Genomic DNA, 27,491 nt, shown 5'->3' with positions numbered 1-27,491 from the left:
CAACGAGCAGTTTCGAGTACGCTAATGCTCGAACGAGCATCAAGCTCGGACGAGTATGTTCGCTCATCTCTACTTGTAATATAACAGTCCGGTGGTGTTATGATTGTATTTAAAAGACATATGGGCTCAGCCCTCTCCATAAAAGGTGTTAACACCTTAATCTGTTAAGATCTTAACTTTTTAATTGCCACATGAGCTTAAAAGGGATGTGTTGCTAGCAAATAACGTATTTATTAAAACCATTTTTTTTTAAATTAAACATATTTATTTTGAGAATTTTTGATATGATTTCATTTCCCAAATTGCTGTCTATTGAATGACAGTAAAATATCCTGCAATTACCTTCTGTCTATTTTATACAATAAGACTTCCAAAAACCATTTAAATGTTTCAACAGGATACTCCTGGGCTGACAAACTAATCCAACACAACAGCAGATTTTTACATATAGCAATCAGAATATTAAACTTAATACAAAAAAGGGTTATCAAAACTCATCCATCTTTATTTCTCGTGATCCATGATCCAATCTGCACTAGTCAAGACAGAATCACTAACTTAGAAGTCCAGTGGATAATCACACATTTGGAAACCTTTTAAAGAGCTTTCCTGAGTCCCTCACAGCAACTTTACTATTCCTTTCTTTGTTTAACAATTTCAAAGCTGAATTTTTCTTGGTCTATCTACATAGTTGATGCATTTAAATTCCCCAACTGTCTGAAGTATTGTCACATGTGCACTAAAGTGAATCTGCTGCCTGGACCTCCCCTTTTTCCTTTTACTAGCTTTGTATTATTGATCACTAACCTTCATCACCAAGGACCTCTACCTGGACCTACCCTTTATGAAACACATAAAAACTTACTTGTTTTTGTATTGGTGGGAATAACCTGAATCATGATCTTCTCCTGGAGCAAATGCCTTCCTCAACTTATCTTTAAAGGAACACAACAGTCAAAGTTGAGTCATTGACTTATACATTGTGTATGCCCTAAAGGGAGGAGCATGACTCTATTCTAGCAAGGTTCTTGACAATTACTCATGATCCTCCCTTCAGGTCCTGCACCATGCATTATTCAATATGAACCACGAAAGGGATCCAGCACTCACTGGAGATATAATAATAATTCTTTATTTATCGTTCCAATACTTTATTTCTTTAAAAACATATCTTACAGCAGTGTATGTTGAAGCTAACATGTTACCATGTTGGTTCATATTTGACTTGATGGTCTTTGAGGTGATGTTTCCGTGCATCAGGAGATACTTGGGGAGGTGAGCTGGACTCTCTTTAGTGCTTTAATATGCATTATTCAATGAGATAGCTTTGATTGGAGTGTTATGTCACACTGTTTTTGTCCGAAGCAGTATTTATGGCCGAAATCTGAAAAAAGCTCAAAGTCGAGAACTGTCCCAAACCTACTCTAGTATATGTATGTATTCCACAGGCCACATATAATGTGAACAAATAATGCAAATAATATACAACTACCATTCAAATTGTCACTTCTAATTCAGTCAACATTTGTAAAGTTACTCCATTAATCAATACATCTATTATTACAAGTTGTTTCCAAACACTAAAGACAGACTATAACAAACTGCTGAGGTCCGTCTAAAGACAGTGACAAAGGAGGCATCGATTGTTTGTAAGAAAGTAGGTTCCTTATGACATCATTGTTTTAAGATCCATTAATGCTTCTTTGCCGGCCAATAAAAATGTTCAGGTGGTCTCAAGCAGACATATCAATGAATTGACCCAGGTCCTAACTTGAGGAATGTTGTGAAATGGCCATTGATTTAAAGAAAATTGTTATTACATTCATTTATAGTGTTTCTGAAAAATTTCCATTTCAATGCATTTGCTTACGTGGCAACTGGTGCACCAAGGTCGTGTCCTTAGCACCTTAAACAATGGGATTTCAGCATGGACCACTACTGTTTCTGTTACATATGCAGAAGCAAGGAGCAGCACTGGAAGAAAAGCAAAATGATTCAGGCAGGGAAACAATGCTTTGTGTACTTAGTACATTGTATTTGAACCCATATCATTAAATGGGTATTCTCATCTAGGCATTCACATTTAATTTAAGTCACCTGCCAAATACATTAGTTTCTTCAATTGCATATTATTTTTTTAAAAAAAGTCAATGTTTGAAAATAATGGAGCAGATTACCTTACCCGGTCCATTCGCGATCCATCGGCGCGTTCTCTGCGCTGGATTCGGGTCCGGCCGGGATTCATTAAGGTAGTTCCTCCGCCGTCCACCAGGTGGCACTGCTGCGCTGAAAAGCATCTGAACGCGCTGGAGTTCACCGAGCCAGGCTGAGTGAAGGTAAGTGCAAGCTCCGCGACAGATTTTTTATTTTAAATGCGACAGTTTTTCCGAATCTGTCAGGTTTTCGTTCGGCCACAACCCCCCCCCCCCACCCCGATTTTCGTCGTGTGCATGCCAGCGCCGAGGCGCCACAATCCGATCGCGTGCGCCAAAATCCCGGGGCAATTCAGGGGAAATCGGCGCAAATCGAAAATATTCAGGTAACACGCCGGGAAAACGGGAATCGTTTTAGTAAATGACCCCCATTATTTTCCTGTCAACCTTTACGCCTAAATTCTTTCAAAATGTATTAATGCTGATAGGAAGGGTTAAAAGTGCATATAATTGCATAGATGTGCTTTTTTTCTTGATATTCGGCTATTTCCCCTCATGGTGCAGACTCTACCATTAGAGACACTGGATGTTTGAGAAGATTTACAACTGATGGAATTTTCCTAATGCCCCATAATGCCTTGTGTGTAACTTCTTCTGATTAATTCTTACGCAAGTTTTTCATTGTGGCATTAGGGCATGCAATTTTGAAGGGATAATAAAGATTTTTGGTAATTTGTGACTTTGTGTGGCATTTTTGCACCTGGGAAAATCTCCCTTCAAAGTTTACCATTTTTTTTACAGTGTTTCCTGAGTTACCAGCTCAATCCAGATGAAAAAAGTGAGCGTTTAACCCCTTAACACCGAAGCCACTTTTCACCTTCCTAACATGGCCCTGTGTCACTATAAGTGGTTATAACTTTGGAACGCTTTAACATATCCAAGTGATTTTGAAATTGTTTTCTCGTGACACATTGTACATCATGTTAGTTGAAAAATTTTGGTGGTGTGTTTTGTGTTTATTTATGAAAAAAATGGATATTTGGTGAAAATTTGGAAAAATTCTTCATTTTCGAAATTCAAAATGTTCTACTTTTTCCATATATAGTCACAACAGCAAAAAACTTGGTAACAAACATTAAACGAATATTATCCTCTCATTTTTGCAAGGTGTTATGGGGTTTTGAACTTTAGGTGCGATTTTTCATAAAAAACACAAAATCATGCTATTGAGGGACCTGCTCAGATTTCAAGTCACTTTAAGAGGCCTAAATAAAAGTAAAACCCCATAAATTACCCCATTATAGAAACTACACCCCTTAATGTATGTAAAACAACTTTCATGAAGTTTGTTAACCCTTTAATCCCCATAAACCCTTTACAGGGGATAAAACAAAATTGTGCGCAAATTTGACATTTTCATTTTTTTTCGCTAAATGAATGTGTTTTTCAAAAAAATGTACAAATTTTCAGTGGATAAAATCTCAAAATGCTCCACAAACTACGATACCCAATTTCTCATGAGTATGCCAATACCCAGGGCATTGAAGAGAAGCTGTGCCATTTAGAGCAGATTATGCATTGTCCCTTTTTAACGGCTATACAATCTTTATTTTTTGGCAATTTAGATAAATAAGGGATTATTTTCAGTGACATTAGATGCACGTTACAAATACTTCATTTTACTGAGTGATTAGCTCATTGATGAGATTTTATTAACTCTTAAATGTAGGGAAAGAAAATCATAAATTCTGGTTTCATTTCTTCTTGTATTTTTTGGGAGCCATACACCGTACCTGCATAGTCGCATAGTACATCAAGAGGCGGAAGTCTCTTGATGTATCGGGGCAGGATGTTGCGCCATGTTTATTCTACGCCTGGCAGTAAAAGTTGCCAGCGGCAGAGAGTGCGCCGGCGCGGGAACAGTAACGCTAAAGAGGGCTAAAAAGTCGCAAGTGCTAGCAATAGGCTAGCATTTGCGATTATTTCAGGGCCTCTGCGGCACATCAGTCCTGATAGAAATGCTCCATTATCTTTGTTCTATGGATCACTATGATTACGGTGATAGCTCATTTATATAGAATTTTTTATATATTTTTACTGAAGAAAATCTATTGTAGAGCAAATCTCATTTATTTTCATATCGCCATGTTTTTGGAGACATAAGTTTTATATTTTTTGGTTGACAGAGCTGGTTTACGGCTTATTTTTTATTTATTGATTTGGCATTTTCATTGGTACCATTTTGGTGCACATAACTTTTTTCATCACTTTTTGGAACATTTTGTGAATGGATTTTATGGAATTTTTTATTGGGGGGTGGTTCGGGTTTTGTTTTTATAGTGTTCACCGAGGGGGTCCAATAATGTTACTGATTTATTGTACGGACTATTATGGACACGGCAATACCAAATATGTGGGTGTTTTTTCATAATTTTGTGTTTTTTGTATTTTATTACATATACAAAGGAAATGTTGGTGTTTAGGGGACTTTCACTTTATTTAATGAGATGCTCTGATCACTTCTTTAAGCACTTATTCCTATAACACAGTGTAATACAGATGTATTACACTGCGCATGATCAGTGTGTTCTTCCCCGGGACACTGGCAGACTCCGGGGCTGTCATAGGTACCCTGGAGCCCTTGGTAAACGCCGCAGGTAGAGATGAGCGAGCACTAAAATGCTCGGGTGCTCGTTATTAGAGACAAACTTTTCCCGATGCTCGAGTGCTCATCTCGAATAACGAACCCCATTAAAGTCAATGGGAGACTCGAGCATTTTTCAAGGGGACCAAAGGTCTACCCAGGGAAACTTGGCCAAACACCTGGAAACCTCAGAAAATGATGGAAACACCATGGAAATGGACAGGAAACAGCAGGGGCAGTGTGCATGGATGCCTCTGAGGCTGCTTTATCGCACCATTATGCCAAAATTATGGGCAACAGCATGGCGATGACAGAGTGACCGAATGAGGTTAGATAGCATCTAAAACATCCAATAATTGACCCTGACACTATAGAAGACGGCATGCAGAGGCAGTGGCAGCAGCGGCAGGCTAGAGAGTGGCATGGCGACATACCCCAAATGACTCAGGCTTCAAACCAATTTAAAAAATTATTTTTGGCGAGGATAACGTATGAACAAAAGGTTGACGGTATATTTAGTCGATAACACAGCATGGTGGCGACATAGTGACCAAGTTCCATAACGTATCTGGTGAAACACCCGAAAAATGAGCCTGACACAGGATGACATGTGGAGGCAGCCATGGAGACGACTTCCATGATTAAGGGCGACAGTATGGGGCATCCATATTGCGCTGCTATGATTACAACTTCAGGTCTCCAGCATGGCGGCGACAGATGCGCCGAGTTCCATTATGTATCTGATGAAACACCTAAAAATTCTGCCTGACACAGCTCGTTTGATAAGGGGATGATGTGCTGTATTTCCTCTCGCGCTCCAGAGTCTGGGGTATAGACAGATGAAAGTTGCGCATGGAGACATTGGTGGACGCTGTGGAGGATCATGGAGGCGAAATGGACAGGAAACAGCAGGAGCAGTATGCATGGATGCCTCTGAGGCTGCCTAATCTTGGGATGAAGCTGGCGGTCCACTGCCAGGCGAGCTTTCGCCTGTCCAAGCCCCTGTCTCTCGGTTCCTCCCCACCCAAAATGTGCCTGGGGGCCAGAAGCGTTTACTTTGAAAAAATTATAATTTTCAAAGCAGGCGGTTTCGTTTGAATATTTCATCTAGGAATAATGGAATAGCATAGCGGTTCTATTTTTAATTGTTTTTTCGGAAATGGTTCCATGATTAAGAGAGACAGTATGGGACATCCATATTGCGCTGCTATGATTGCAACTTTAGGTCTCCAGCATGGCGTCGACAGACGGGGCCAAGTTCCATTATTTATCTGGGGAAACACCCGAAAATTCTGCCTGACACAGCTTGTTTGATAAGGGGATGATGTATGGAGGCAGTAAAGTAGTAGTAGATTAAAGGTGCTGCAGTTAAAACTATGTTAGTTGGATCTTGGGATGGAGCTGGCGGTCCGCCGCCAGGTGAGCTTTCTCCTGTCCCAGCCCCTGCCTCTCGGCTCCTCCCCACCCAAAATGGGCCTGGAGGCCAGAAGCGTTTACTTTGAAAAAATTATCATTTTCAAAGCAGGCGGGGGCTACAAACTGCACTTTTGTATAAGATCAAGTGTAGTACTGTTCTTATAAGTAATTGGCTTGGTTATGGCGGTTATTCAGGTTGAGCTTCTTTCACCTGGTGGAAAATGGAAATCCTGAGAATCCAGGCTTTATTCATCTTGATAAGCTTCAGCCTGTCAGCGCTGTCAGTCGACAGGCGTGTATGCTTATCGGTGATGATGCCACCAGCCGCACTGAAAACCCACTCGGACAACACGATAGCGGCAGGGCAGGCAAGAACCTCCAAGGTGTACAGCGCCAGTTCGAGCCACATGTCCAGCTTTGAAACCCAGTAGTTGTAGGGAGCTGTGTGATCATTTAGGACGATGGTATGGTCAGCTACGTACTCCCACACTATCTTTCTGATGGTAAAGATCAGCCCTACTCTGCCGAGACTGGGGACAGGTGACAGTGTCTTGCTGGGGTGACATAAAACTGGCAAGGGCGTTGTAAAACGTATCCCTGCCAGTGCTGGATAAGCTGCCTGCTCGCCTTCTCTCCCTTGCTACTTGTCCCGCAGAAGTACGCCCTCTGCTGCTAGCGCTGTCAGAAGGGAAATACTGTTTCAGCTTGTGCACCAGGTGGTATTCATGCATTCTCACACTCCTTTCCTCTCCAGGGATGAGAGTGGAAAGATTTTGCTTGTACCATGGGTCCAGGAGAGTGAATACCCAGTAATCGGTGCTGGAATAAATTCTTTGAACGCGAGGGTCAAGGGATAGGCAGCCTAGCATGAAATCTGCCATATGCCCCAGAGTCCCACCGCGGAAGAATTCACTCCCCTCAATGGCCTTACTGGCGATTTCCTCCTCCTCCAATTCCTCCAACTCCTCTTCTTCTGCCCATACACGATGAACAGTGAAGGACTGAGCAATGCTCCCCTCTTCTGTCTCGCCAACATTCTCCTCCTCTTCCTCCTCATCCTCCTTAACCTCCTCCGATATGCGCTGAGAAACAGACCTGAGGGTGCTTTGGCTATCAACAAGGGAATCTTCTTCCCCGTCTCTTGTGACGAGCCCAAAGCTTCCGACTTCATGCTCACCAGAGAGTTTTTCAACAGGCCAAGCAGCGGGATGGTGAGGCTGATGATGGCGGCATCGCCACTGACCATCTGTGTTGACTCCTCAAAGTTACTCAGCACCTGACAGATATCAGGCATCCACGTCCACTCCTCATTGTAGAATTCAGGTAGCTGACTGACCTGAATACCAGTTCTGGTGGAAGTTGACATCTGGCAGTCTACAATCGCTCTGCGCTGCTGGTAAACTCTGGATAACATGGTTAATGTTGAATTCCACCTCGTGGGCACGTCCCATAACAGTCGGTGAGTGGGCAGTTGGAGGCGGCGCTGCGCTGCCCTGACATTGGCAGCATCTGTGCTGGACTTCCTGAAATGCGCACAGATGCGGCACACCTTCGTGAGCAAATCAGACAGATTGGGGTATGTCTTGAGGAACCGCTGAATTATGAGATTTAACACATGGGCCAGGCATGGCACATGTGTCAGTCTGCCGAGCTGCAGAGCCGCCACCAGGTTACGGCCGGTGTAACACATAACCATGCCTGGCTTCAGGTTCAGCGGTGCCAGCCACAGATCAGTCTGCGCTGTGATGCCCTGTAACAGCTCTCAGTCGGTGTGCCTTTTATCGCCTAGGCTCAGCAGTTTGTGCACCGCCTGCTGTCGCTTAGCGATGGCACTGCTGCTGTGCCTAGAGCTACCGACTGATGGCGCCATGCCCACGTATGGTAATTCGGAGGAGGAGGTGGAGGAGGGGTGGGAGGAGGAGGCATAGTAGGCCTGAGACACCTGGACTTAGGCAGGCCCCGCAATCCTCGGCATCGGCAGTATATGACCAGCCCCAGGGTCAGACTCAGTCCCAGCCTCCACCAAGTTAACCCAATGTGCCGTCAGCGATATATAGTGGCCCTGCCCGACAGCGCTCATCCACGTGTCCGTGGTCAGGTGGACCTTGTCAGAAATGGCGTTGGTCAGGGCACGGATGATGTTGTCTGACACGTGCTGGTGCAGGGCTGGGTCGGCACATTGGGAAAAGTAGTGGCAGCTGGGGACCGAAAATGGAGGGGCGGCCGCCGCCATGAGGTTGCGAAAGCCTCGGTCTCTACCAGCCTATAGGGCAGCATCTCCAGGCTGAGTAATTTGGAGATGTGTACGTTGAGAGCTTCGGCGTGTGGGTGGGTTGCACTGTATTTCCTCTTGCGCTCCAACGCTGCGCATGGGGACATTGGTGGATGCTGTGGAGGATCGTGGAGGCGAAGGTGTGGTTTTCGCACTGGAGGTGTTTGGGCCTGGGTCCTGGGCAGGGGGCTGACTAGCAGAGGCAGCTGATGACACAGGGGAAGTAGCAGTGGTGTGCCCAGCCGGAGGTGAACGGCCTTTGTTCCATTGAGTGGGGTGTTTAGCATTCATATGGCTGCGCATACTGATGGTGGTTAAGCTGGTAGTGGTGGAACCCCTGCTGATCCTGGTCTGGCACAGGTTGCACACCACAGTCCGTCGGTCATCTGGTGTTTCTTTAAAGAACCTCCAGACTTCCGAAAATCTAGCTCTCGCCACAGGACCTTCACTACGTGAAACATTTGGCGCTGATGCACCAACTCTGGCCCTGCCTCTCCGTCTGACCCCACCACTGCCTCTTCCAACCTGTTCTCGTCGAGAACTCGCCTCTATCTCAGAAACACTGTGTTCACCCGGACTTCCTGCCCTGACAACAACTTCACCACTGTCTGACAACCGTGTCTCCTCATCGTCCGACACCTCTTTACACACTTCTTCCACTACACCAACAATGTCATAATCACCCACAGACTGTGACCGGTGGAAAACCTGGGCATCGGGAAAGAGCTCAGCAGCAACCGGACAAGTGGTTTGTGACTCTGAGAAGGGTCCAGAAAACAGTTCCTCAGAGTAGAGCGGTTCATATGCCAAATTTTTCTGGGAGGGGCAGACTGGGGGGAAGGAGGCTGAGGTGGAGGAGCTGGAGGAGTGCTTATTTCAGTGACATGGGTGGACTGCGTGGAAGACTGACTGGTGAACAAATAGCTAGAAGCATTGTCCGCAATCCACGACATCACCTGTTCGCACTGTTCTCGCCTCAACAGTGCTCTACCACGTGTCCCAGTAACTTGAGACATGAACCTAGGGAGTGTAGCTCTGCGGTGTTCCTCTAGTCCCTCATCAGCGGGTGGTGTCTCAACCCGCCCAGGACCACGGCCTCTGACCCCTGCAGTAGTTGGATGCCCACGTCCTCGTCCTCTACCCCTACCCCTAGGCCTCGGGTTCAACATTTTCAAAATTAAAGTGTTAACTGTAAATTTTGTGGGTTTTTTTGTGTTTTTTTTGTTTTAACAGAACGATCAGAAGAAATCACACAGAAACCACAGAAGATGATGATGATTGCTATGGCTAGTTTCTAACCTACACTGACAGCAAACAACAGGATTTTGTGCTGTGCCTTTGATGACTTTCAGTTTTGAAAAAAAATAAATAAAATAGGCAGACTGTGCCTAATTCAATCAAACCCCTAATAAATTTTCCCACTTAGGTGTTTGAGATGGATATGTGTGTCACTAAGAGCTAAATAGAACGTTCGCAAGTCTCCCTGCTAATTTGTCACAATATGGTACTAGCTGCACTACTAGTGCCAGCAAGCCCAGCCACAAGCAAAGAAAAAAAAAATATTCTAGCCCTAATAAGGGCTGTTGGGTTCTTGTAGACTCACTCCTGCCTAACAGTAAGCTAATATAACCCCCTAACGCTATCCCTGCAGCAGCAGCAGCTCTCTCCCTAACGGCATCCAGACAGAGAATGATGCGAGCAGCGCGGGCAGGGGCTAGTCTATTCCAGGGTCACCTGATCAGGCCAGCCAACCACTGCTATCGACGTGTAAGTGTACCACGTCATGCTGGGTGGAGTGCAGAGTCTCCTGGCATGTGATTGGCTCTGTTTCTGGCCGCCAAAAATCAAAACGGCGGGAGATGCCATTTTCTCGAGCTGGCAAAATATTCGTCCGAGCAACTAGCAGTTTCGAGTATGCTAATGCTCGAATGAGCATCAAGCTCGGACGAGTGTGTTCGCTCATCTCTAGCCGCAGGGGATCCAATCCAGTACAGAAGAACCTTGTAGCTGCTGCCAGAAGCTGGACGTGGTACTTCATCACGAAGCGGCAAGTCTTTTGCCGCCCATTATGCAGTACTATGTCCAATGTTGATAAAGCGTTAACAAAAGACACATTTTGGTACAAATACAAGGCTTAGGAAATGGCTAAAATCTGTTTGCAACTTTTGGAGAGTTTTTGTGACTTTTGTTTTTAAAAAAGGTTGCAAATGAACTAAAGTTCTTAACTCCTCAAATGCTATCGATAAGGAAAAAAACAATAAGATACATCTCAGCAGCAGAAAATATGTTTATCTGCCGTGCTTTTTCCCTTCCTTTCTTCCTTTTTTGCTTTTTTGAGCAGTTTGTGTAATTCTGCTTTGTGTCCCATACTCCACTGAGAAAATAAGTATCCACTGGGTTTGTTTCTATATGAGGAGAAAATAAACACTGAGAAAATAAAGGGAAGTGATAAAGTTCAGAGATAATGGGACCTGATAAAGTGTGTAATGCCTTGTTCTGGGTTTAGGCTATGCACATCGTGCTCACCTAAGGAACAATACAAATAAATTAGATACACTTGGTGCAGGTTGAAACTTCCTATTTTGAGACATATTTTTTTGGATTGATAAATATGGTGTTTGTGCTGAACAACATCATTTTCTGTTTGTTATGATAGAAAGCTGAAGCAATTTTATTCATCCATCTCCTCGCTTTTCCCTGGTTAATTATAATTTCATACTAAATTGCTGAAAATAAGTTTATGCCCTGTTTATTACAACCAAACCAGGTATATAATTCTGGAACAAGGACTTCTGTATATCTAATAATGTCATATAATTCTCTTCAGTGGAAACCATATGTAATTATATAGTGATAAAACAGCAGTGTAGCTAATATAAGCACAACACATTCTCTTGTTTTGTCGATGTCCTTATATATTTGCCTTGTTTTCCCTTCCTGGCATATATCCATGAAAAGAAATAATGTAACTTTGCTTCAGAAATGAAGTGATTCATTTTACAGATTTTGCACACAATAATAGAAAGAACTAAAGCCCCTGCAGCATTGCATACACGCAAGAAGGGTACAACAATCATTTTTGTCTTGTTGTAAGGCAATAAATCATAAACTTCAAACTGTTACAAAGATTGATCTGTTTCTGCCAACCAGCAACATAAAACAGCAGAAATTAAAACAGAAACTACATAAAAAATCATCAACACATATTAGCAGCTAACTGTAACACTTGTATTGGGTAACATTTGGAATAGTGATTGAATCAACGAGGAATCCTTGAGACAAATTATAGGAATTGTAATTGCAGCTAAGAAAATTTTATTCTAATTGGCTAATTGATCATTTTACTAAACATGTTTTTCCTGCTACTAGATCTACATAGAACTAAGTGAAACCAAAGTAATAAAACGGGTGGTATGGGCATAGATTGTACTGGATCCCCCCGTTGTATAAATTAATCTCACCAAAAAATTGAAAAACACAACATCTAAAGTATATTACGTATAATACAAAACAATCTTTATTGAGAAAAAATAGTGCATCACAATGCACCAGCAGCAATACAATATAAAAACAACAGAGAGTGCCACATAATATAAAGTTGATAAAACCAATGGAACAAATAGAAACTGGTAAGTGTAGCCTACTAACAGTCACAACCTAAGTAGGAATTGTAAACAGAGGAAGAACATCCCTCACATAAGAGCAGTAATGTTACCTATACCAGTAGGAAGGCACACGCTGTACACCCCGACACGTGTTTCGCACTTAGCTTTTTCAAGGGGAGTGTCTAGAGAAAGGCTTGATGGGTTTAAATATAGGAGTGCACCAATGAGAGAATAAGGCTGAAAAGTATAGATAAGGTACAGCTGTGTACCTATAGCTGATGAACGGCAGGGAAAGGAAGGGGCTGGACAGCAAAAGATCACATGACATGGGAATGGATACCAAGAGTCCGAGATATCGCGGTATCTCGGACCAGGATATGTTTCCTACGCGTGCGCCAAAAAGAGCGAGTGCTGCGCCAGAAATCAGATATAGGGTTCAATAGTCCACTATGTCACTTGGGAATGCCTAAAGGGTATCCAGAGGACAGTGCTACCTTGTATCCTAGTGTTGTAAAATCTAGAAGGTATTAAAACCAGCATGAGAGATATAATTATTCCAGGGAAGGGGGAAGGGGGAACATCTACATCTAAAATATGGGAAAGGGAAGAGGCTCAGAAAATACTATATAAAGTGACAAGTGCATGGATCAAAATGGTAAAACACAAGTACAAAAACAATTGAATACATGGAATTGATGAAAGTGATAAGTGCAATGAGTACATTAGTACAGGTATATGTACAGGAATGTTGATGTAAACTTATGTACAGAAATGTTGGTGTAAACTTCCACATCTGGGATATAACAGTAGAAAGGACCATGATACATATAGCAAAAAGGAATGATAATAAGTAAACATAATATCATATAAGAAAAACTTTGTGCAGAGTGCAAAACAACATGCATGTGACAGTGCAAAAACCGTGCAAAGTGCAAGTGCATCAAAGTGCCAACTAAGGTCGTGAATAGGTAATATAATGTATGCAAGAGGAAGGGAGGCATGGAGGGGTCCAGTATGGAGAATCAGTGGGATTGAGGGGGCCGTTCATCTTAGTTCACTCCGGGTGGGCTTCTGAAAAATAATAAGAGAATAGATAATACTAACAAAAAAATTATTTTATATATAGACAGGAGACTGCAGCAAGGGAGAGAAGTCCCAGAACAGAGATTGAAGCACAAAACAAAAAAAACAAAGACATAAATTATAATACAATATAGTAATAAAACCTAAACCCTAAACACTAAATGAAAATAAAAGAGGAGCACAGTAATCTAGAGATATAAACCATTACAGGTAAGGGACAAAACTCATATTCTCGTTGAGACCTCTTGGAGATACCGTGTCCAAGAGGAAGATCCACTTCGTCTCTTTCTGAGCCAGGACTCATTTCCAGTTTCCACCCCTAGAGTCTACCATCACCCTATCAATCCCTCTTACCTTGAATAGGGAGCTGTCACATTGGTGATACTCTTTAAAGTGACGTGGTATTGTCTTTAGACTCCTCACATCATGTTCATCCTTTGCTGCCTCTATGCCAAGAACGTGCTCCCGGATCCTGCGACGGAATTGTCTTGAAGTCAATCCGATATAAATCAGACCACACGGACATGTTGCAAAGTAGATAACTCCAGTAGTCGTACACGTAATGGAATATGTGATTTTAAATTCCTTATGCCTGTGTGAGTCAAAAAAGATCTGGGTCGTTTCTACATTACTACATGCCACACATTTTCCACAGGGTCTACTACCCCATTTGGGGCCTTTGGATCCGAAGATCCTGTTGGTTGGTTCCCTGTGGGTGCTACTTACCAGATGGTCACGAAGGTTTTTTGCCCGGCGGTACGTAACCGATGGATGTGTAGTTGTAAACTTCTGTAAAGTGTCGTCAATCCTAAGAAGATGCCAATATTTCGAGAGGATCGTCTGCATTTTCCTCCATTCCGAGTTATAAGTGGTTATGAATCTGACGATATCTTCGTTAGTGCGCTTTTCTGGCTCTTTCATGATGAGGTCCTCTCTTCTCGCTTTTTTAGCTCTCCTATAGCCTCTTCTTATGCAGCGTTCCGGGTAGCCCCGTTCCTCGAAGCGGTGGCGTAGATCCTTAGCCTGAGTCTCAAACAGTGAGTCATCCGAACAGATACGTCGTATCCGGAGGAACTGTCCGATCGGGATGCTATCAATTAGTTTCCTAGGATGCGACGATTGAGCATGAAGAAGGGCATTGCTGGAAGTCTCCTTCCTAAAAACATTGGAGGAAATAAATCCATCACCATCCACATTAAAAAGCACATCGAGGAATTCCATGTCCTTACGTCCAACTTTGTAGGTAAGTTTGATGTTATAGATGTTATCATTAAGGGATAATATGAATTCCTCCAACTCCTCCCTTTGTCCCTGCCAGATCATGATGATGTCATCTATATATCTGAGGTATAGATGCACTTTATCAACATGTCTGCCAGGACTTGTGAGGAAAACCTCCCTCTCCCACAGCCCCAGGAAAAGGTTTGCATATGAGGGCGCGCATGCCGCCCCCATCGCCGTTCCCTGGAGCTGTAGGTAGAATCCTCCCTTAAACATGAAAAAGTTATGTGATAGAGCGAACTCCAAGAGTTCCAATAGTAAATCCATCACTTCTCCTTCCATGTTGGACATACCAAGGAAGAACTTGACAGCTGATATTCCATCTTGATGTCGGATTGACGTGTAAAGTGATTCCACGTCGCAGGTAACGATGTACATGTCCGATTCCAGATGGAGACCTACAAACTTTTTGAGAACATCCGTCGTATCCTTGAGATAAGAGGGTAAAGTCTCAACTGATGGGCGAAGATGAAAATCAATTAGCTTACAAATAGGTTCGCACAAGTTGTTAATACCTGATACGATCGGTCGACCGGGAGGGCTATTCAATCGTTTGTGCACCTTCGGCAAAAGGTAGAATGAAGAAATCCTTGGATGTTCAGGAATGAGGCAGTCCATCTGGTTTTGAGTCAGGATCTTGTTCTTGACAGCTGTTGAAAGAATGAGGGTTAGTTCATCCTTAAATTTTATTAGGGGATTGAAGGAGAGTTTCTTATAACAGGTACCATCACGGAGTTGTCTAAACGCTTCCTTTTCATAGTCCCCAATAGACCAAAGTACGACATTTCCACCCTTATCTGAGGGTTTTATAATCACGTCTTCCATTCCCCTCAGTTCTTCAATAGCCTTCCGTTGTATTGCAGTGCAGTTCTTTTCTGTTCCTACTTTTGGTAATTTCTTAAAATCCTGCGATACAAGCTTAACGAACAGGTCTATATTAGGATAGTCCGCTAGGACTGGGAATCTTTTTGATCTTGGTAATAAAGAAGGGGGAATGATACCTTTTTTTTGGGGTGCCTCCTGTTCTTCGAGGAGCTCCTCCAAAGCTTGTAAGGCTAGGTGCTCATTATCCTCAGGTGTTCTTGCTTGGTCCATGTCTGCAAAGATCTTTTTGAAAGCCAGTTTTCGTGCAAAGAGGTGTAGATCTTTTATTGCTGTAAAGCAGTCAAAATTACCAGTTGGTGAAAAAGACAGGCCGAGGCTTAAGACCTCCATTTGCGACTTAGATAATATCTTATCTGTTAAATTAATTACCTTAAGTGCAGATCTACTGTTGTCATTCACTTGGTCACCTCGAGCCCACCGTTTAGGTTGATGCCTCTGGTACGGTTCATAACGTCTCTTGTTGTTCCGGATAGGCCTAGATTCAGGTCCCTCTGTGGAGATTTGGGATAGTCCTCCAGAGGAGATTTGTGAAGATATAGAGGAAGAACGACTACGGGATGGATTCTTGTTATTTTTCCATCTATAAATCCGACCAGATGTCACATCCTGACTGTCTCTCTGAAACTTCTTAGTCTTTTGGCCCTTAATCTGTTTCTCCCACATAGTGTAAGCCTCTTCTAACTCAGTGTTGAAGGTCACTAGTTCCGTATTAGTTAGACACTGTTTAATTTCTGTCTGGATAATGTTAACCTCGGTATCTAGAGTTTCTAGTTGTTGGCTGTTCTGCTCAATAATGAGCTGCATCAAAGCTATAGAGCTTTTATTGCATATCTCCTCCCACTTCGTACAGAACAAAGTGTCCTCCAATCCAAAGGATGGACATATCTGGATCCGCAATCCCCTTGGAATCATACCTTTTAGGATATAGTTTTCCAGAGAGAGACGGTTCCACCAAAGTCTTGTCCTGCGGTGTAGTAGATTTTTCAGGTTGGTTGTAATCTCTTTTTTATGTTTTTGCTGTGAATCCTCTGTGCTGCTGATGCTATTGCCAAATACCGCGTCTGCGTCCAGGCGCCAGGAAGATTCTCGTGCCCGAAAGTCCATTTCGAGGACTAAAATTAGGCTCTGTAACAGAAGATACAGGGATATAAACAAAACCAAAGTAATAAAACGGGTGGTATGGGCATAGATTGTACTGGATCCCCCCGTTGTATAAATTAATCTCACCAAAAAATTGAAAAACACAACATCTAAAGTATATTACGTATAATACAAAACAATCTTTATTGAGAAAAAATAGTGCATCACAATGCACCAGCAGCAATACAATATAAAAACAACAGAGAGTGCCACATAATATAAAGTTGATAAAACCAATGGAACAAATAGAAACTGGTAAGTGTAGCCTACTAACAGTCACAACCTAAGTAGGAATTGTAAACAGAGGAAGAACATCCCTCACATAAGAGCAGTAATGTTACCTATACCAGTAGGAAGGCACACGCTGTACACCCCGACACGTGTTTCGCACTTAGCTTTTTCAAGGGGAGTGTCTAGAGAAAGGCTTGATGGGTTTAAATATAGGAGTGCACCAATGAGAGAATAAGGCTGAAAAGTATAGATAAGGTACAGCTGTGTACCTATAGCTGATGAACGGCAGGGAAAGGAAGGGGCTGGACAGCAAAAGATCACATGACATGGGAATGGATACCAAGAGTCCGAGATATCGCGGTATCTCGGACCAGGATATGTTTCCTACGCGTGCGCCAAAAAGAGCGAGTGCTGCGCCAGAAATCAGATATAGGGTTCAATAGTCCACTATGTCACTTGGGAATGCCTAAAGGGTATCCAGAGGACAGTGCTACCTTGTATCCTAGTGTTGTAAAATCTAGAAGGTATTAAAACCAGCATGAGAGATATAATTATTCCAGGGAAGGGGGAAGGGGGAACATCTACATCTAAAATATGGGAAAGGGAAGAGGCTCAGAAAATACTATATAAAGTGACAAGTGCATGGATCAAAATGGTAAAACACAAGTACAAAAACAATTGAATACATGGAATTGATGAAAGTGATAAGTGCAATGAGTACATTAGTACAGGTATATGTACAGGAATGTTGATGTAAACTTATGTACAGAAATGTTGGTGTAAACTTCCACATCTGGGATATAACAGTAGAAAGGACCATGATACATATAGCAAAAAGGAATGATAATAAGTAAACATAATATCATATAAGAAAAACTTTGTGCAGAGTGCAAAACAACATGCATGTGACAGTGCAAAAACCGTGCAAAGTGCAAGTGCATCAAAGTGCCAACTAAGGTCGTGAATAGGTAATATAATGTATGCAAGAGGAAGGGAGGCATGGAGGGGTCCAGTATGGAGAATCAGTGGGATTGAGGGGGCCGTTCATCTTAGTTCACTCCGGGTGGGCTTCTGAAAAATAATAAGAGAATAGATAATACTAACAAAAAAATTATTTTATATATAGACAGGAGACTGCAGCAAGGGAGAGAAGTCCCAGAACAGAGATTGAAGCACAAAACAAAAAAAACAAAGACATAAATTATAATACAATATAGTAATAAAACCTAAACCCTAAACACTAAATGAAAATAAAAGAGGAGCACAGTAATCTAGAGATATAAACCATTACAGGTAAGGGACAAAACTCATATTCTCGTTGAGACCTCTTGGAGATACCGTGTCCAAGAGGAAGATCCACTTCGTCTCTTTCTGAGCCAGGACTCGTTTCCAGTTTCCACCCCTAGAGTCTACCATCACCCTATCAATCCCTCTTACCTTGAATAGGGAGCTGTCACATTGGTGATACTCTTTAAAGTGACGTGGTATTGTCTGTTGTTTTTATATTGTATTGCTGCTGGTGCATTGTGATGCACTATTTTTTCTCAATAAAGATTGTTTTGTATTATACGTAATATACTTTAGATGTTGTGTTTTTCAATTTTTTGGTGAGATTAATTTATACAACGGGGGGATCCAGTACAATCTATGCCCATACCACCCGTTTTATTACTTTGGTTTTGTTTATATCCCTGTATCTTCTGTTACAGAGGTTAATTTTAGTCCTCGAAATGGACTTTCGGGCACGAGAATCTTCCTGGCGCCTGGACGCAGACGCGGTATTTGGCAATAGCATCAGCAGCACAGAGGATTCACAGCAAAAACATAAAAAAGAGATTACAACCAACCTGAAAAATCTACTACACCGCAGGACAAGACTTTGGTGGAACCGTCTCTCTCTGGAAAACTATATCCTAAAAGGTATGATTCCAAGGGGATTGCGGATCCAGATATGTCCATCCTTTGGATTGGAGGACACTTTGTTCTGTACGAAGTGGGAGGAGATATGCAATAAAAGCTCTATAGCTTTGATGCAGCTCATTATTGAGCAGAACAGCCAACAACTAGAAACTCTAGATACCGAGGTTAACATTATCCAGACAGAAATTAAACAGTGTCTAACTAATACGGAACTAGTGACCTTCAACACTGAGTTAGAAGAGGCTTACACTATGTGGGAGAAACAGATTAAGGGCCAAAAGACTAAGAAGTTTCAGAGAGACAGTCAGGATGTGACATCTGGTCGGATTTATAGATGGAAAAATAACAAGAATCCATCCCGTAGTCGTTCTTCCTCTATATCTTCACAAATCTCCTCTGGAGGACTATCCCAAATCTCCACAGAGGGACCTGAATCTAGGCCTATCCGGAACAACAAGAGACGTTATGAACCGTACCAGAGGCATCAACCTAAACGGTGGGCTCGAGGTGACCAAGTGAATGACAACAGTAGATCTGCACTTAAGGTAATTAATTTAACAGATAAGATATTATCTAAGTCGCAAATGGAGGTCTTAAGCCTCGGCCTGTCTTTTTCACCAACTGGTAATTTTGACTGCTTTACAGCAATAAAAGATCTACACCTCTTTGCACGAAAACTGGCTTTCAAAAAGATCTTTGCAGACATGGACCAAGCAAGAACACCTGAGGATAATGAGCACCTAGCCTTACAAGCTTTGGAGGAGCTCCTCGAAGAACAGGAGGCACCCCAAAAAAAAGGTATCATTCCCCCTTCTTTATTACCAAGATCAAAAAGATTCCCAGTCCTAGCGGACTATCCTAATATAGACCTGTTCGTTAAGCTTGTATCGCAGGATTTTAAGAAATTACCAAAAGTAGGAACAGAAAAGAACTGCACTGCAATACAACGGAAGGCTATTGAAGAACTGAGGGGAATGGAAGACGTGATTATAAAACCCTCAGATAAGGGTGGAAATGTCGTACTTTGGTCTATTGGGGACTATGAAAAGGAAGCGTTTAGACAACTCCGTGATGGTACCTGTTATAAGAAACTCTCCTTCAATCCCCTAATAAAATTTAAGGATGAACTAACCCTCATTCTTTCAACAGCTGTCAAGAACAAGATCCTGACTCAAAACCAGATGGACTGCCTCATTCCTGAACATCCAAGGATTTCTTCATTCTACCTTTTGCCGAAGGTGCACAAACGATTGAATAGCCCTCCCGGTCGACCGATCGTATCAGGTATTAACAACTTGTGCGAACCTATTTGTAAGCTAATTGATTTTCATCTTCGCCCATCAGTTGAGACTTTACCCTCTTATCTCAAGGATACGACGGATGTTCTCAAAAAGTTTGTAGGTCTCCATCTGGAATCGGACATGTACATCGTTACCTGCGACGTGGAATCACTTTACACGTCAATCCGACATCAAGATGGAATATCAGCTGTCAAGTTCTTCCTTGGTATGTCCAACATGGAAGGAGAAGTGATGGATTTACTATTGGAACTCTTGGAGTTCGCTTAACTTTTTCATGTTTAAGGGAGGATTCTACCTACAGCTCCAGGGAACGGCGATGGGGGCGGCATGCGCGCCCTCATATGCAAACCTTTTCCTGGGGCTGTGGGAGAGGGAGGTTTTCCTCACAAGTCCTGGCAGACATGTTGATAAAGTGCATCTATACCTCAGATATATAGATGACATCATCATGATCTGGCAGGGACAAAGGGAGGAGTTGGAGGAATTCATATTATCCCTTAATGATAACATCTATAACATCAAACTTACCTACAAAGTTGGACGTAAGGACATGGAATTCCTCGATGTGCTTTTTAATGTGGATGGTGATGGATTTATTTCCTCCAATGTTTTTAGGAAGGAGACTTCCAGCAATGCCCTTCTTCATGCTCAATCGTCGCATCCTAGGAAACTAATTGATAGCATCCCGATCGGACAGTTCCTCCGGATACGACGTATCTGTTCGGATGACTCACTGTTTGAGACTCAGGCTAAGGATCTACGCCACCGCTTCGAGGAACGGGGCTACCCGGAACGCTGCATAAGAAGAGGCTATAGGAGAGCTAAAAAAGCGAGAAGAGAGGACCTCATCATGAAAGAGCCAGAAAAGCGCACTAACGAAGATATCGTCAGATTCATAACCACTTATAACTCGGAATGGAGGAAAATGCAGACGATCCTCTCGAAATATTGGCATCTTCTTAGGATTGACGACACTTTACAGAAGTTTACAACTACACATCCATCGGTTACGTACCGCCGGGCAAAAAACCTTCGTGACCATCTGGTAAGTAGCACCCACAGGGAACCAACCAACAGGATCTTCGGATCCAAAGGCCCCAAATGGGGTAGTAGACCCTGTGGAAAATGTGTGGCATGTAGTAATGTAGAAACGACCCAGATCTTTTTTGACTCACACAGGCATAAGGAATTTAAAATCACATATTCCATTACGTGTACGACTACTGGAGTTATCTACTTTGCAACATGTCCGTGTGGTCTGATTTATATCGGATTGACTTCAAGACAATTCCGTCGCAGGATCCGGGAGCACGTTCTTGGCATAGAGGCAGCAAAGGATGAACATGATGTGAGGAGTCTAAAGACAATACCACGTCACTTTAAAGAGTATCACCAATGTGACAGCTCCCTATTCAAGGTAAGAGGGATTGATAGGGTGATGGTAGACTCTAGGGGTGGAAACTGGAAACGAGTCCTGGCTCAGAAAGAGACGAAGTGGATCTTCCTCTTGGACACGGTATCTCCAAGAGGTCTCAACGAGAATATGAGTTTTGTCCCTTACCTGTAATGGTTTATATCTCTAGATTACTGTGCTCCTCTTTTATTTTCATTTAGTGTTTAGGGTTTAGGTTTTATTACTATATTGTATTATAATTTATGTCTTTGTTTTTTTTGTTTTGTGCTTCAATCTCTGTTCTGGGACTTCTCTCCCTTGCTGCAGTCTCCTGTCTATATATAAAATAATTTTTTTGTTAGTATTATCTATTCTCTTATTATTTTTCAGAAGCCCACCCGGAGTGAACTAAGATGAACGGCCCCCTCAATCCCACTGATTCTCCATACTGGACCCCTCCATGCCTCCCTTCCTCTTGCATACATTATATTACCTATTCACGACCTTAGTTGGCACTTTGATGCACTTGCACTTTGCACGGTTTTTGCACTGTCACATGCATGTTGTTTTGCACTCTGCACAAAGTTTTTCTTATATGATATTATGTTTACTTATTATCATTCCTTTTTGCTATATGTATCATGGTCCTTTCTACTGTTATATCCCAGATGTGGAAGTTTACACCAACATTTCTGTACATAAGTTTACATCAACATTCCTGTACATATACCTGTACTAATGTACTCATTGCACTTATCACTTTCATCAATTCCATGTATTCAATTGTTTTTGTACTTGTGTTTTACCATTTTGATCCATGCACTTGTCACTTTATATAGTATTTTCTGAGCCTCTTCCCTTTCCCATATTTTAGATGTAGATGTTCCCCCTTCCCCCTTCCCTGGAATAATTATATCTCTCATGCTGGTTTTAATACCTTCTAGATTTTACAACACTAGGATACAAGGTAGCACTGTCCTCTGGATACCCTTTAGGCATTCCCAAGTGACATAGTGGACTATTGAACCCTATATCTGATTTCTGGCGCAGCACTCGCTCTTTTTGGCGCACGCGTAGGAAACATATCCTGGTCCGAGATACCGCGATATCTCGGACTCTTGGTATCCATTCCCATGTCATGTGATCTTTTGCTGTCCAGCCCCTTCCTTTCCCTGCCGTTCATCAGCTATAGGTACACAGCTGTACCTTATCTATACTTTTCAGCCTTATTCTCTCATTGGTGCACTCCTATATTTAAACCCATCAAGCCTTTCTCTAGACACTCCCCTTGAAAAAGCTAAGTGCGAAACACGTGTCGGGGTGTACAGCGTGTGCCTTCCTACTGGTATAGGTAACATTACTGCTCTTATGTGAGGGATGTTCTTCCTCTGTTTACAATTCCTACTTAGGTTGTGACTGTTAGTAGGCTACACTTACCAGTTTCTATTTGTTCCATTGGTTTTATCAACTTTATATTATGTGGCACTCTCTGTTGTTTTTATATTGTATTGCTGCTGGTGCATTGTGATGCACTATTTTTTCTCAATAAAGATTGTTTTGTATTATACGTAATATACTTTAGATGTTGTGTTTTTCAATTTTTTGGTGAGATAGAACTAAGTGAGAAAGAGAACAATAGAATAAATTAATAAATGTTGCATAGAAGTAAGACAAATAGGCCGAGAAAATGGAAATACTTGAATTGCAGTAGGCAATTTGATGCATACAGTAAGATCTAGATACCATGTACATTAACAATATGATCCTTAGGGTTAATTTTCTGCAGATAAACACTGTCACGGAAGTAGTTAGTCATGATGCCATACATTCACGACTTTACAAATGACTTTAGATTTAGTCAGTTATTTAGATAATGGGGCGTGTACCACTAAGGGCCACACTTTGCATGTTCCTTTTAGTGCAAACTGCTTGCACAGGTATTTACGAAGTGTCGCACCCAACCCTTTTGTGGCGCAGCTGCACTAGGCATCATGCAACACAAATTAGGGGGCGTTCCATTGTTCAGTCAGACTCTGCGCCAGATTTAACATGCAAAGTCCAACAGAATTGTGTTGCATGCCCTATGTTAAAGGTGTTCCAAAAAAGTGCTGAAATCTGTAGGAGCTGTGCGGGGGTCACCAGATTCATGAAGAATGTGTGCCAGAAATTGTGAATCTTGGCACATCCTGCACACTACACAGGCAAACTGCATTCGGTGCAGTTTGTGCAGTTGTTAGTAAATGTGCCTCAATCTGTTTTCCAGGAAGAGAGGCAATGATTTCCTTATCCCATCCTGCAAAATGTATTTGCCGGTGCCGGATGTTGATATATCTCTATTAATAACCAATTTAAAAAAGTGTAGGCTGCACTCCAAAAATGCAAAATTCCAAAGGGTGAGGTTTATTGAAACAGTGGAAACGTTTCAGTGGGAACCACCTTCATCAAGGTGAAGGTGGTTCACACCGAAACGTCGCCACTGTTTCAATAAACCTCACCCTTTGGAATTTTGCATTTTTGGAGTGCTGCTTACACTTTTTTAACTTTATTACTGAAGGATCTTGCCAGGATCTAGGAAGGCTCTGCACCCCCTCTATTGAGGTTTTTCTCCACTGTGCAGACTTGGTTTTCTTTTTTCTATTAATAACCAGAAAACACCCTTTCAAAGGTTTTAGCGCTGTGTAAACTAACATAATGTTCACAATTTTCTGTAAACAATGAGAATTACATTGCATTATGGAAAAAGTTTGGTGAGCCTATGATTATAATAACAATAATAATAATTTTTTGCCGTTTTATAAAAAAAACCTCTGGGAAATGTGGAAGAAATGCTTTTAGAACTGTATTTCCCTAGTTACTACCAATTACAGATGATGCCCTTCCCCCAACACATGGACCTTCAGGGCAGCTATAGTACTATAAAGACAGGGCTCACAGAGCGGTATTCTGTTCAGTATATTGCAATAGCATCCGTAAGTAAAACCCAAAATGTTATAGAATTTTGTTTTCACTGGATCTACACCTGGCTTTGGCTTTCAAATACTGTAATATACTGAACCTGATACTGCTGAGTGATACTGGCCTAAGTGGTATGGTTGAAATGTATAGTAATCTGTGTTGTGTGCACTATATAGCTGCATCTCAACAAATGAAATTCATTTAGATGTGATTTGTGCTCTAAATGCAATGTTTCAATTTTTGCTAAATATCCTAATATTACTTTTATGCAGAAATAGAATATATAGAACTGTATAAACTAGGATTTGTGTTAGAAAAAGTCCCCTGTTTCTACTTATACATTCTCTTTCTGCTCACGCACAACGCAAAACATTATCTGTGTATGTTTCTAATGAACTTGGGTAAGTTCCCAAATGTGTTCATCCCTTCATTTATTCTGTGAAAATGAGCAGGCATCAATGCTTGTAAATAGCAGCCAGCTCGGGATATCAGGGCTGAACACAACCCAATGCTGCCTGGTTATGTTACAGGAAGCTGAAAGCCCAGTTGTTGAGGAAATTCATCAAACATTACTCTGAAATTTCAGTAAATGGTGCTTGACATGAGTAAAAGTACTCCTTTTCTGAAGCATCAATACAAAACGATCTTCAGAAGAATAATTCAACAGTTTCAATTTTATAGTCCTAGAAGTTGAGTCTCTTGTGACTTTTTATGTTGAATTGCTCACAAGGAATTTTACACTTGAGTAACCTGCACAGTAACAGTGTTTTAGTGTGTACTAAAATTTATCTGAGAAAAAGAAGGGTGAAGAATACAGTACTTTTTCCAGGTTGGATAGAAAACTCAGAGGAAATAATTCATATTTGAAGTTCTCTAAAAATACCTTCCTTTCTGTCTGCAGCTTATGTTTAATAGGGCACAGCTCTATTGGGTAAAATGAAATCCAAGACCTTTCCAGGACCTTGAAATGTAAAATGTGAATAAAAGAAAAAGAATGAATGAATACATATGCTGGCTTCTAAAAACAACCATAATTAAAAGAAGTCATTTCAAAAGGTTATATAAAAATGTATTTAATTTGTATTACATTTAAAAGAAACCTACCATCACGGATCTACTTAATAAGGTGCCAGGTTCCTGTATTCTTTTCAAATTTTATGCTTATTTTCATTAAACTTTTAGTGCTCCATGAATTATATCTTATATATGTGCAAATTTTCTTTCAAGGCTACTGGGGCGTGCATAGCCTCACCATGGAATGGGAGCTACAGTTACTCAATGCCCCAGTAGCCTCTTTTGATCCCTCCTGTCTTCAGCAAGCAGCTAGATTGTGTCGCTGTAGCTGCTCACGAACCTGCTCAGAACTCCAACTGAACAGGCAAGTGCCCACAACTATAGCGAGCTGCGAGCTGAAGAGAGGAGGGCTGGAGGGATTGAAAGAGGCTACCGGGCCCCAGTAGCCTTTAAGGAAAATTTGCATATACGTAGGATATGATTTTTATAAAGACCTGGGGCACTAAAAGTTTAATTAAACTAAGCATATGTTCTAGATGGCAAGTTTCCTTTAATCTATTATAATGTATGAAGTGTTTGAATTAAATGTCTTTCCGCTGATGCCCTTAAATCTTTAACTTTTTAATTTTTTTGTGTGCAAATTTGTATAAGAGCTTGTTTTCTGTGTAACAAATTGTTCTTCCTAAACACGGTATGTATTATCCCATGCCTTGTACTGGAAAGCTGGAAAAAAAATCGCAATGCAGCAAAAATGGCAAAAAAAATCTAATTTCTGCCATTGTCTGGTGGGCTCTTTTTTTACCGCTTTCTCTGTGTTTTCCAAATGACACCTCCCTTTTAATCTTCACCTAGGTTTGATCACCGGGATACCGGGATAAATTTGTTTAGGTGTTATTATCCTTTCTGTCTACTAACTATTCATTCATCCATTCAGCTTTTGAGCGTGCCTCCTCCCTGCACACCATGGGGCAGACAACTTTGTGCATAATTAGTGATAACAAAATCAGAAGGGGTTTCTGTAACATACCAAGCAGCCCCATAGCATCATTTGCATAATTTGAAAAGACTTTTTTTTTAACAATAAAGCTATAAGAAGCAAAAAAGAGAACAGATCCTGTTTCTGCACTGCAAGCACACCGGAGCAAGTAAGTGTGATTTGATTTTGAAGCACTACATTCATTCATATAGACCATGGACCCTGATAATCTAAGTACATTGTCAGCACACAGGGATCATAATGTGTCTGCTTAGAGAGTCCACACCCACACTCTGTAATTTTACACTGGAAATTATCCTTTGAAAAGGGGAGGTACATGGGGATTGAGCATAAATCCACACTTACTAAAAACCAATTGCAGGATATTAACCCCTTCCCGACGATGCCCATTTTTAATTTTATGTTTCAGTTTTTTACTCCCCTTCTTAAAAATTCCAGAAGTCTTTTATTTTTCCATGTATGGAGCTTTAGAAGGGCTTGTCTTCTGCAAAACCAATTTTACTTCCTAGTAGCAGTAATTTATATTCCAGGCCATGTACTGGGAAGTGGGAAGAAAATTCCAAATGCAATGAACTTTCTGTGTGCACTCCAATTCTTTGAGTTGGTCCATTATGGCAGCCATGGGTCGCTAGAGGGATCCAAGATGGTAGCGAGTTTGATGGTGGCACTTAAGTGGTTAACACCCACAATTAATGCAAGCATCATAGGTTTGTGAGCTGCAGTTGTTAGCTGCAGCTAATACCCATTGTGCACACCTACCCACCATGCAACCTACTGTTACGTCACATTCCGTTAAGGGGTTAAGTGTTAACTACAACTTTTTTGCAGCCACAGGACCTGGGCACTTTGCAGTCATTTAGGCAATCTCTTCTGTACACCAAGATATTCAAAAGTGAAGCATACAAATAGCGGATGTGTTACCTTATGTAACTTTTATAGAGCTGTGCATAAAAAAATGATGCAATGTTGTAAAGAAGAGTGAGCCAAAGGTCCTCCAGGCTGATTTGAGACACAGATAATTTCATACACAAATTACTGTAAGGTTTTCCTAAAAGTAGGTTGTTGAACAAGCTATCGATTCATGGGGGAAGATTTATCAGGACTTGCACGCCTGAAATAATTACAATTACTAGCAAACTGTCAATAATTGTGATTAATTCCCTTCACATGAAAGGGGGTACTTTAGGCAGAAGAGCGGGTC

Source organism: Engystomops pustulosus, chromosome 4 (assembly GCF_040894005.1).
Source record: "Engystomops pustulosus chromosome 4, aEngPut4.maternal, whole genome shotgun sequence".
NCBI lineage: Eukaryota > Metazoa > Chordata > Amphibia > Anura > Leptodactylidae > Engystomops > Engystomops pustulosus.
Note: the sequence above shows the minus strand (reverse complement) of the source record.